Genomic DNA, 10,645 nt, shown 5'->3' with positions numbered 1-10,645 from the left:
TTTTTAACAAGGACATGGGTAATTCCTCTAATCCTCTTAATGATGAAGAAGCTCTCCATGAGGTTTTCGTAGAACAACTTTCAAAATTGGATAACCAATTTGATGATTTTCAACAATGGATGTCTCAAGAATACCCCGATAGTAAAGCTCTTTCATTAATTAAGGGTCTAAAATGTATGGTTCAAAGTGATAAGAATGGAATTGATATTTTGCGTAGTATTGCACACATCGTGGATTCGAATGTGATGCCTATGAAGAGTTGTGCCGAAACTTTAGGTTATACACAATCTCCTACTCAAGTCAATCATTCTATTCCTTTGACAACTTCTATTGCTAGTATACCTACTTTTACATCAAACATAATGACTACTTCAATACAAAACATTCCACCTATGATCACCAGTCATGAGGGCAATCCTTCTTCTTCAATCAATCCTCTTCCTTCATTCAATCCGACTTCTTCATTCATTCCTTCAATGAGTGTCCCTATTACATCTCCACAAATGAACATGACGCAAGGGGGCAATTCATTTAACCATTCCATTCCTCCTTGTAGTGCTCCTTTTTTCCAATCATCTCCTATGACTAACTATGATAGTGTCCCACCACCTTACTCTCAATCAATACCTTCTTTTAATAACATAATACCTCCATCACAATCTAACATGTCTGATATGAACTCTTCGACTGAAGTGACCATTAACAATCTTGCACAAATTGTCTCTTCTTTACAACAACAAATTGCCTCTATGAATCAATCTAAGTTTAGTGTGACCACATTTGATGTTGCGAGCCCACTTTCTCTTGACATTGTTTGAGCTATCCCCCCTAAACATGTTGAAATCCCACAGTTGGAGCTTTATAATGGTAAAGGTGATCCTCTAACACATGTTAAGACCTTTCAAACAATATGTACCGATTTTGCTCATGACCAAAGGTTGCTTGCAAAACTGTTTACTAGAACATTAAGAGATAAGGCTCTACAATGGTATTGCTCATTGCCTTCCTATTCTATTACTTCTTTCCAACAACTTGCAAATGCTTTTATTCAACAATTTCAAAACAATATAAGTCCTTAAGTTACTTTGATTGATTTAATGCATTGTAAACAAGGTGTTAAAGAAAAAGTGACTGATTTCATTGGTAGATATAAGCATTTGTGTGCTCAAATTTCTTTTCCAGTACCTGACAATGATATTCAAAGAATTTTTATTTCTAATTTACAAAAAGATATTAGAGAAAAACTTTTGTTTTCTGAGTTTACTTCTTTCCAACAGTTGTGCGCAACTCTTCACAATTATCAATTGACTATGAGCCAAATGGAACAAGCAAATCCTATGGCTCCAAGTGATAAGGGTGATAGTAGTCAACAACCATTTGGGAAGTTTAAACCGAATAGAGGGTTCATCAAGTTCAATGAAAACATCACCAACAACAATGTGAATGCAGCATCAGGTGTGCCTCCTATTTCTAAGTTTTTCAAGAAAGAAAGAGAGTTTACTCCTTTGAATGAATCATTGCATAGTATTATGAATAAATTATTGGAACAAAATGTGCTTACTCTCCCTCCTATAAAGCAAATAGATCCTGCAAAGATTAATTCACCCTATTTTGATAACAAATCTTTTTGTCAATTTCATCGTCAACCTGGGCATGATACTGAAAAATGTTTTGCTTTAAAGTGTAAAATTCAAGATTTGATTGATAATAATACTATCTCTGTTTCAGGTGTGAATGATAAAGGCAACACATCTATAGCTCCTCCTAACCAAAATCTTAAGATTTTTATTGATCCATTACCTTCTCATACCTCTATTGTGATTGAGACTAATGATTCCTCTTTCTCACCTGATGGTCTTGTGTCTATGACTCCGAATGTGATTAACTTTGTAGAGTAGCAGAAAATCCCTAAAGAACCTTCCATCACATTTGATTCTAGTGAAACTATCAGGGCACCTGATGGTCCTTTATATATAGTTGCAAAAGTCAAGAATACACCTTGCCGTGGAGTGCTTATTGATCTTTCTTGTATGGTTAATGTCATTACTGAAGAATTTCTTTTTACTTTGCAATTGAATCAAGTGATCTATGACAAAACAAATGTGGTTGTGAAACTATTTGACGCATTTTCTTCTCCTGCAATTGGTTCTATTACATTACCTATTGAGGTCCATAACAAATCCCTTGATGTGAGATTTGCTATTATTCCATCATCCGAACAATTTTGTGTGAAGCTAGGTTATCCTTGGCTATCTTCCATGAAAGCTATTGCTTCTCCTATTCACAAGTGTTTGAAATTTCCCCATAATGGTGAAGTTGTTACTGTCAATCATAGTCTCTTTAAACCAGCTGAAAGAACTTCTAGTGTTCCTATTGATTATTTTTGGCCTAAACAATTTCAATCTCTTCCACCGCGAAGTGATCATCTTTTCAAATCTTATCGAAAGTGGAAAAAAGATATGATCCTATCTCTAAGTGAACCTAGAACACCCAAACTTGATATTCCCATCATTCTTGAGAAGGAAGTTCTTCCTTTGAAAGATAAAACTAATGTCTTTTCTCAAGAAGATTCCCAACCCATCCCTATGGATGTGACTACGTCTATGTCTAATAAAATTTCTAAAAGTAGACCTATACCTCCTCGTCATGATGGACTTGGTCTTCTTCCTAAACCAAATATTCCTCCTTTATATGGAGTAGTTCCTCCTCCTTCCTCTTATAGAGAGAAGAGACATTCCTCTTCTCCTATTGTCCAACCTAAGAGACCATAACCTAAACACCCAAGTGATAAGGATGAGAACATTCCTCCTCCTCAATCTTCTCAACTTCCTACTAAGACTAGACGAAATCGTTTTGCACGTGAATGCCGATGAAAGCGTCGTCTTAGAGCTCGTACAGCTATTTCCCAAACTTTGCAATCCCCCAAAACACCTTTAGCTAGTATTATTCCATTTTCTCCTCAGCCGAAAATTGAGCCAAAATCTCCTAAACATAAGATGCATGATGGTTTTGATCCTGTGCGAGTTAAAGATCCTATTTTTATAAATCTTGATGATGATATAGATGAAAATGTTATTCATGATGAAAATCTTACTCCTGTTTCTTCTGATAGTGAATATGAATATGTTGATATTGATAACCATTTATCTAACGAATTTTCTAAAGCACTTATCTTAGCTCCTAGACAAGAACAACGTGGCTTGGAACATGAACATAGGCCTTGTTTGGATCTTGTAATAACTCCATCTGCTGTGTTGGATGTTCCTCCTCTAGCGTGTTTCCTGGCTTCCCAAAATATTGATCAGCAAGATCAGGGGGTGGATGACGTGCTAGACTAGTTCATTAGCATAGTAGACTCTCTCCTCCTCTCTTGATCTCTTTTGTTACTTCTTCTATGTGTTGTCCTTAGTGTTGTCTACTTGAGGATGATGCAAAGAATTGAGATCTCTTTTGGTCTCTCTCATGTTGACTCAAAAGACACATGTGTTCCCTTCTTCTAGGTGACCTTCCTTGATTGGGGAATGAAGAACAATTATGCATACATAGATATGATATACATGAATTATCATACAGCATACTGACCCTGAGGAAAGCGAAGTCACCTCGTGCTTTGTGTTTTGTGTCTATTATCCTTGGGTTTATCTCACACTTGGGGGCTAAATCTTTGTGATAACATGCTCCTTTCCCTTCTCATTTCTTATGTGTATCACTACCTTAAAGCAATCACCCCCGATGAGGCATGTGCGATTGCTTTAACATAGGGGGCATACACTCCGTTCATATCTCTTCAAGATTCTTGAAAATTTCTTGGCGAACTTAGCTTTGCCTTGAAAATTTTTGGTATTTTTCTTGCATGACTCATAGTGAGGGAACCTTACTACTGACAGTCATGGTTCTCCCTCGTGATCTTCCCTTTTACTTTGTCAATCGAAGTTGTAAGATCCTTAGTCCACTGGGGGCTTGGTGTATCTTGCCTCCTTGACGTGGTGAAAGTCTTTCAATGTTGTTTCCTTGTACTTTACCGGAAGTATGGGCGTATGCTTATACTCTCGCTAAAGTGGGGGCTAAATGTAGTGTTGTAAAATTATGACACTTGCAATTTTGACTGCATTTGGGTCTTCACGATGGTGGCGCAACGTTGAACCTGAATGGAGACCCCGAAACTTGTTTATGACATCAAAAACTGCATCTTTCTTCACATTGGCCTGATCCTCCTTGCACCCTGCTGTCCCGGGAGGTGGGACCATGGCGCCCAGTGCCCTGATCCTTCAGGACCATGGCACCTAGTGCCCTAGTCCCTCAGGACCATGGTGCCTAGCGCCCTGGTCCCTGGCCCTATTTTGGGCCCGGTCTCTTGTTGGGCATCGGGTCTTCAAGTTTGCAATTTGGAAAATAATGCTCCTAGGTCAGCCTAAGGTCAGAAAAATCAATCTCCTAACCCTAATTGACAAGTATATAAACTACATTTCCCCTCCCAGAAAAGGGGGTGGAAAAAGATATGTGTACAACAGGCGGAAGCGATAGGCAAACATTCAAACATTCAAGCATTCAAGAATTCCTTCAAGCAATTGAGCATTCTAGGTCTCCATTCAAGGCTAAGTGTTGCATTCAAGACAAGGATTCAACCATTGAAGAGGAGATCGCCTACAACATACAACATACAACATCATTACACCTTCGCATGTAAGAATACAAACATTCTTACAACAAGGTATCAGTACTTGATTACATTACAAACATTTACCTTTACAGCATTCTCATTTCTTGCTTAATTCCAAAAACGGGGTTTGACCTGAAGGCAAACCCCTAATCCCTAACCCCCCAATTGTCCCCTCTTCTCTATGTGTAGGTTGCAAGTACGCGGCTGTAATTGAAGATCTGGAATCCTTGTGTAGAGACGAACAAATCCCCCTTCGTTTCGCGGATTTTTCGGAGGACCGTGTGCACTCCGAGCGCCATCATCCTGTCAACTTTCGCTCAAACTTGTAGGACAGCATCTTCTCGACATTTTACTATTAATTTTAGGTCCGTAGCTTCATCCCATGTCCCAATCTCTGTCTACAAGCTAATCTTTCTTACTTTACATACACTCCTAGTTCAATCCTTCTATCTACATTCTTTACAAAAGAGGGTATCCTTGCTATCTCAACCCTTGAAACTCATTTAGAATCCAATCTTGCATTGTGTGGGATTGGATCTTGTGGGTTTCAACCCCTCTTTTGAATGTAAAGTCTCTCCTAAGTGAAAACCGTCAATCCTAGTGACCTCCTTTCTCTCTCCTTGGAGTGGGGGAACACCTAGGGTTTGATTTTCCGCTTTACAACACTCTAGGTAGTGTTCCTTCCTTCAAGTGTAGGCCCCTCATTGTAACACATACTTTCTGCAGAAGTATCATCTGACTATGGGTAGGCTTCCCACCGTGGTTTTTCCCTTTCTAGGTTTTGCACGTACAAATCATGGTGTTATGTGGTATGGTTGCTTTGAATTAATTATGTGGTTAATTGTTAAGTTGTATTGTTTACTGGTATCTGTTCCTACCGGCATCTGTATGTGTTTTACTGGTACTTGATTTGTTTAAGGTTGTATTGTGGATTAAAATTTATAATCTATTAACAACTAATTCACCCCCCCCCGTTTCAGTTGTTCATCAGTTATCCTAATAGTCAAATTGTCGAGTTGAGGCATTTCACTGAGGTAGAAGAGGAGATACCGCCTAGAAGGATGAACCCCCAGAGGGTAGAGTAGATGATGGAGGATTTCAAGAATGAGATGAGGAACGAAATTCAGAATGCATTGGCTGGTTTGCGGAAGAATCCAAAATCTAAGGATGAGTAAGAAGAAGTCAATGAAGAGCTTGAATCAGAAGATTCTGAAGGACCAGAAGACAGAAGAGAGGAAAGATTCCTTAGAGTAGTGGCGCAAGCGAGTAAAGTTCATAAAGTGGAAGTTTCAAACTTTTCTGGAATGTTGAACCCAGAGGATTTGATTGATTGGATTGGAGAGTTGGAGGATTACTTTGAGTTTGAGGATGTCAAGGACCCGAAGAGAGTCTGGTTGGCATAGACTAAGTAGAAAGGGAATGTTGCCTTATGGTGGAAAGAATTGCAAAAAGATAGAGTGGAAAATGGAGAAATGAAGATCACTCGGTGGCGATAGATGGTTGCAAGATTGAAGGCCAAGTTCATACTGAGAGAATATGAGTTGGAATTGTTCAAGAAGTTGGAGAACCTTAAACAGAGAAAGATAACTGTGAAAGAGTATATTGAGGAATTCTACAAGGTGATGATTAGATATGGATATAGAGAGATGAATAGAGAAAAGGTGGCGAGGTACATAAATGGACTTGCATTTAACATTCAAAATGAGATGAATATGTTGAGGGTTTCCATAGCTGAATAAGCTTACTAATATTCTTTGAAGGTTGAGGAGAAGATGAGAAGAAGAAAGCCAAAGAACCCTAGAGGGAAGGAGAGATTCAAGGGGCAGATGAGTATAGAGAAACAAAATATCGAAGAAGAATCAAAACCCAAGTGGAGTAAAGAACCGGAATAGAAAACACAGAGGAAAGGCAGTGGCAGAACGGACAGAGAATTTTCTATCAAATATTTTAAGTGTGGAGAAACCAGACATAGATTTTATGAATGTAAGCAGGGAATGGCAATAAGTTGTGTGCCAAATGAGGAACTGAAAGGAAAAGCTACCAGAATTGAATGTGTACCAGAGCAAGGAGAATCCCTTATGTTCAAAAGATTCATGATGGAGTAGAGTAGTGAAGATATCATATCTACTCAGAGGAAGAGTATTTTCTGGACTGTGTGTAAATCAGGTGGTATGTGTTGCAAGGTTATTGTGGATAGTGGAAATACTAATAATTTGGTATCTAAGGAGATGGTAGTGAAGTTTGGATTGAAGAGGCTTGAGCACCCTTGTCCTTACAAGATAATATAGTTACACGATGATCAAAAGTTAGAAGTAAAGGAATAGTGTTTGGTGAATTTTAATATTGGGCCTTTTAGGGATGAGGTTTTCTATGATGTTGTATCTATAAGTGCTTGTCATGTCTTGTTGGGAAGACCTTGGTAGTTTGATAGAGGAGCTATTGATGGCTGTAGAAGAAACCTAATCACTATTTAGAAGGATGGGAAGAAGTTCACATTGACTTCTTTAAAGAAGAAAGAGAAGGAGGTGAAGAACTTGAATCTTGAGAAAATTTGCAGTATTGAGAAACGAATTGCAGAGGTTATACCGGACAATGGCATGAGTCTATAGAAGGGTCTGATAGATATGCTTGATGGACAGATAGAACCAGGTTATAAAAATTTTATGGTGACAAACCAGATGAATTCTTATGGTAGAAACAAATCAGAGTTGCAAAAGAAAGAGAGCAGTAAGCAAAGACAATGTACAGATCTAAAGAAAAGGAAGAGAAACAAAGGGAGTCAGGGGTTAGAGAATCTAGTTGAGATCCTAGAGGAGCTAAAGAAGAGGTTTGTAAATAAGGAATATGTTTGGATCATAAATGAGCATGGGGTATTTATCCCGAAACCTTTTTGATGTTCATGATTTGTCTCTCATGGAACATCTCTTTCTACTTGGGGTGTCTGATGTACGATCATCGTCGGTCTATGAGCAATCTTGCATCGACCAAAACTATTTTCTTTCAATTTAGTTCGTATTTTGTGTTCTTGTCGGTAGGTGTCGATAGTTGCTTGCTTTTCATTGTAAATCCCATTTTTAGTTTCTTGGCCGGTTCATGTGCTTAACTCCATATTTTTCAGTCCATTTGGGCTCTTTTCCAGCTAGTTATCACTCCCGATTGACTGTTTCTGGGTTCTAAGATAGTTCTTGTGCTTATCGATTGGTTTTCCTTCATTTCCGGAGTGATATCTTAGCATATGGATCTATTTGGGGTCTTTCTCGATGTTCTTTGGTGTGTGGCCGACCTTCCTACTAATTTGCACTTCTTGGTTGTTATTTTTCTAGAAGAATTTATTTCATTTTTAGGGCCGACCTAGTTACATGTTTCATTTTCCTCCATTGGTAATTGTTAATGGTGATAAAAGGGAAAAAGTTAAGTCATTTCTTCACACAGTGATTGAGCATTCTGAAGAGAGATTTCCAAGGCAATTTGTGTGAGCATCTAAATTCAAAGAGCATTTCGTCATCCGAAAACATCTTGAGGTATTTACCACTTATTGAAACCCTAGTTATCTATCATGGCTTCATCATCGAATGTTGATACTCCTTTGGTGGTAGAAATCAAGAACCGCCCCCATTCAAAATTTAAGAAGCATCCTTTTAAATCTCTTTTGGATGACCTGTTGGGAGCTTTCTTGAGTGTTTTCCATGGTGTTCTTCATACCAAATACATCAGGGCATACATCCATTGTAACATTGAGGAGATTGGGAGCTATGAAATGCCCTGTATTTTCACTAAAAATCTAATCACCGACAATCAGCTGCAGTCAAAATATGCACATTTGCAGAGGAAGGGTTTTACCTAGTTTATGGATTTTCTGACTTTCGATGAAGATGAAAGGGTATGATATATTCTCATTTGCATTCATGGGGAATTTTTTTGGTTGGACCGACCATACAAAATCACTGAGGAAGTTATCAAAAACATCATGTATGTCTTCATTAGGTTGGAGGTTTGTCCGACCCTAGGCAAAAAATTTCCAACACCAAACTCTGCAAGCTCACCGGCTCCACCTTTGATGGTAGATCAATGAGAGTCAATGATATAAGGGACATTGATGTGAAATTTGTAGTGATGGTAATTGGTTACAAATTCTATCAGTCTAACCGGTTGAACTCTATCTCTAGTAACAACGTCCTTATTTCACATCAAATGGTCAAGGAGGACGCACACTATGACCTGTGCAATGTGGTGCTGAAGGAATTAATGTCAAATATTCAGAAGATAAAACAAGATAAGAAAAACACTTTCTGGTATGGATCTTTTGTCATATGTTTGGCATTTTACTTTTTGAATATGATTCCCGGTTATGGGGAAACACAGTAGGCTTTTGATAGACTGGTAGCCACCCAGATAGCACAATATTATATAGACAAGGTGATAAACAACAAAAGGCCAATTTATGGGCATTTTTTAAAACTTTCCAAGAAGAAATGAAAAATAGAGCTAGAATCCCAAAGGAAATTGTAGAAAATTATACAGATACTATTTGTTTTATGGTAAATAAGGATGAATCTATGATGGAGGAAGTCCAACCTAGAATAGTTTGGATCATGCCTATGGGATATGAAGTGGATGAGGCCACATTAGATGCTTATGCAAAACATTTATTGCAAGCTCCAGTTGATGAAAAAGAAGAAAAAATTGGCACATGCCAAGAAAAAGGTCTAAAATTTCATCAAGAACAAGTTACACCCACAATAAGAAAGAAAATGACAAGGGTTGCAGCTGAAACTTTATCAGTGAGGGTCATGACAAGGCCAAAAGTGAACAAAAAGTTAAAATCCTTGAAGCACAGCAGAAGGAAGAGATGAAACAAAAGAGGAGGAAAGAGAAGCAAAGAAGGAATCTCAGACCACTCCTAATGTGGTCCTGTTGTTCACCAAATCTGGTTAACCCAAGTACACCTGCAATTGATCTATGAGAAAGCCAATCTCAATCAATGAAAACACTCCAAGGCTTGGACAACATAGCATATGATCCTAATGATCCTCCTGCACTTCAAGTTCTGCTAGACCTTGGGGGGACACCCTTTTGATGCACTGAATCAAACTTATTCACTCACCATGACAACATCAATAAAGCAAACAAACCATTCCACAAGCTCAACAAATTAGGTAACACATATAGATTGGATAGATCTTGTACAAATAATGGGTGAAACAAAGCTTTGGAAGGATAGAAGACAAACCCCTAAACATAAAGGGAAATAGATTTTCTTTAAATTTGAATTAATCTGAAAACCATCCCCAAATCCGCAAGACCAGTGCCTTGTTCATTGGGCAACAGAATCACACACAGAACTGCAAATGTGCATCTAGTCACAAATTGGTTCTCCTTAAATGATATTCATGCATTAATACCTTATACTAATGCATTACTCAATTTATTCACAAAATCATTAGATCTGGGACACATATTTCATTTATTCATGACTGGTTACAGAGTTTAAAACCTTCATTGAAGGATACCCACAAACAATCACACAACCTCTTTGAAATTGACAAATTTCACCCTCCTTGAGGATTGAATTCATAATAATGAAATACATCCACAAAGACAATATTGTGGGAAATTACTCATGCTTGACACAAGTAAGATCTGCAACTAGAAAACAATCTGCTATCCTGTAATGTAAACTTTTAACCCTGAAACAAACCAAAGAATTTTACAAACTTGGGTCAAGAAGTTCAGAAATAGAAGCCATGGAAACTGGAGCACTTCCTCCAAAATTTTGGAACCCTTACAATGAGAATAAGAAGGAGAGGGAAAAAGATTAGGTTTCATCAAAATTTGCCAAGTGTCTCTTTTTCCAACTGAATTTCACTTCTTTCATCTTTCCCATGGAAATTGCTCCCAAAATATCAAAAATTTATTAAATTAACTACCTGATTGGATTCCTTATCGTGAGAGCTTTTCAGTGATATATGATACTTGGTATTTTGG

This window comes from Cryptomeria japonica, chromosome 7 (genome assembly GCF_030272615.1).
Source record: "Cryptomeria japonica chromosome 7, Sugi_1.0, whole genome shotgun sequence".
Lineage (NCBI taxonomy): Eukaryota > Viridiplantae > Streptophyta > Pinopsida > Cupressales > Cupressaceae > Cryptomeria > Cryptomeria japonica.
This window is presented reverse-complemented; position numbering follows the sequence as displayed.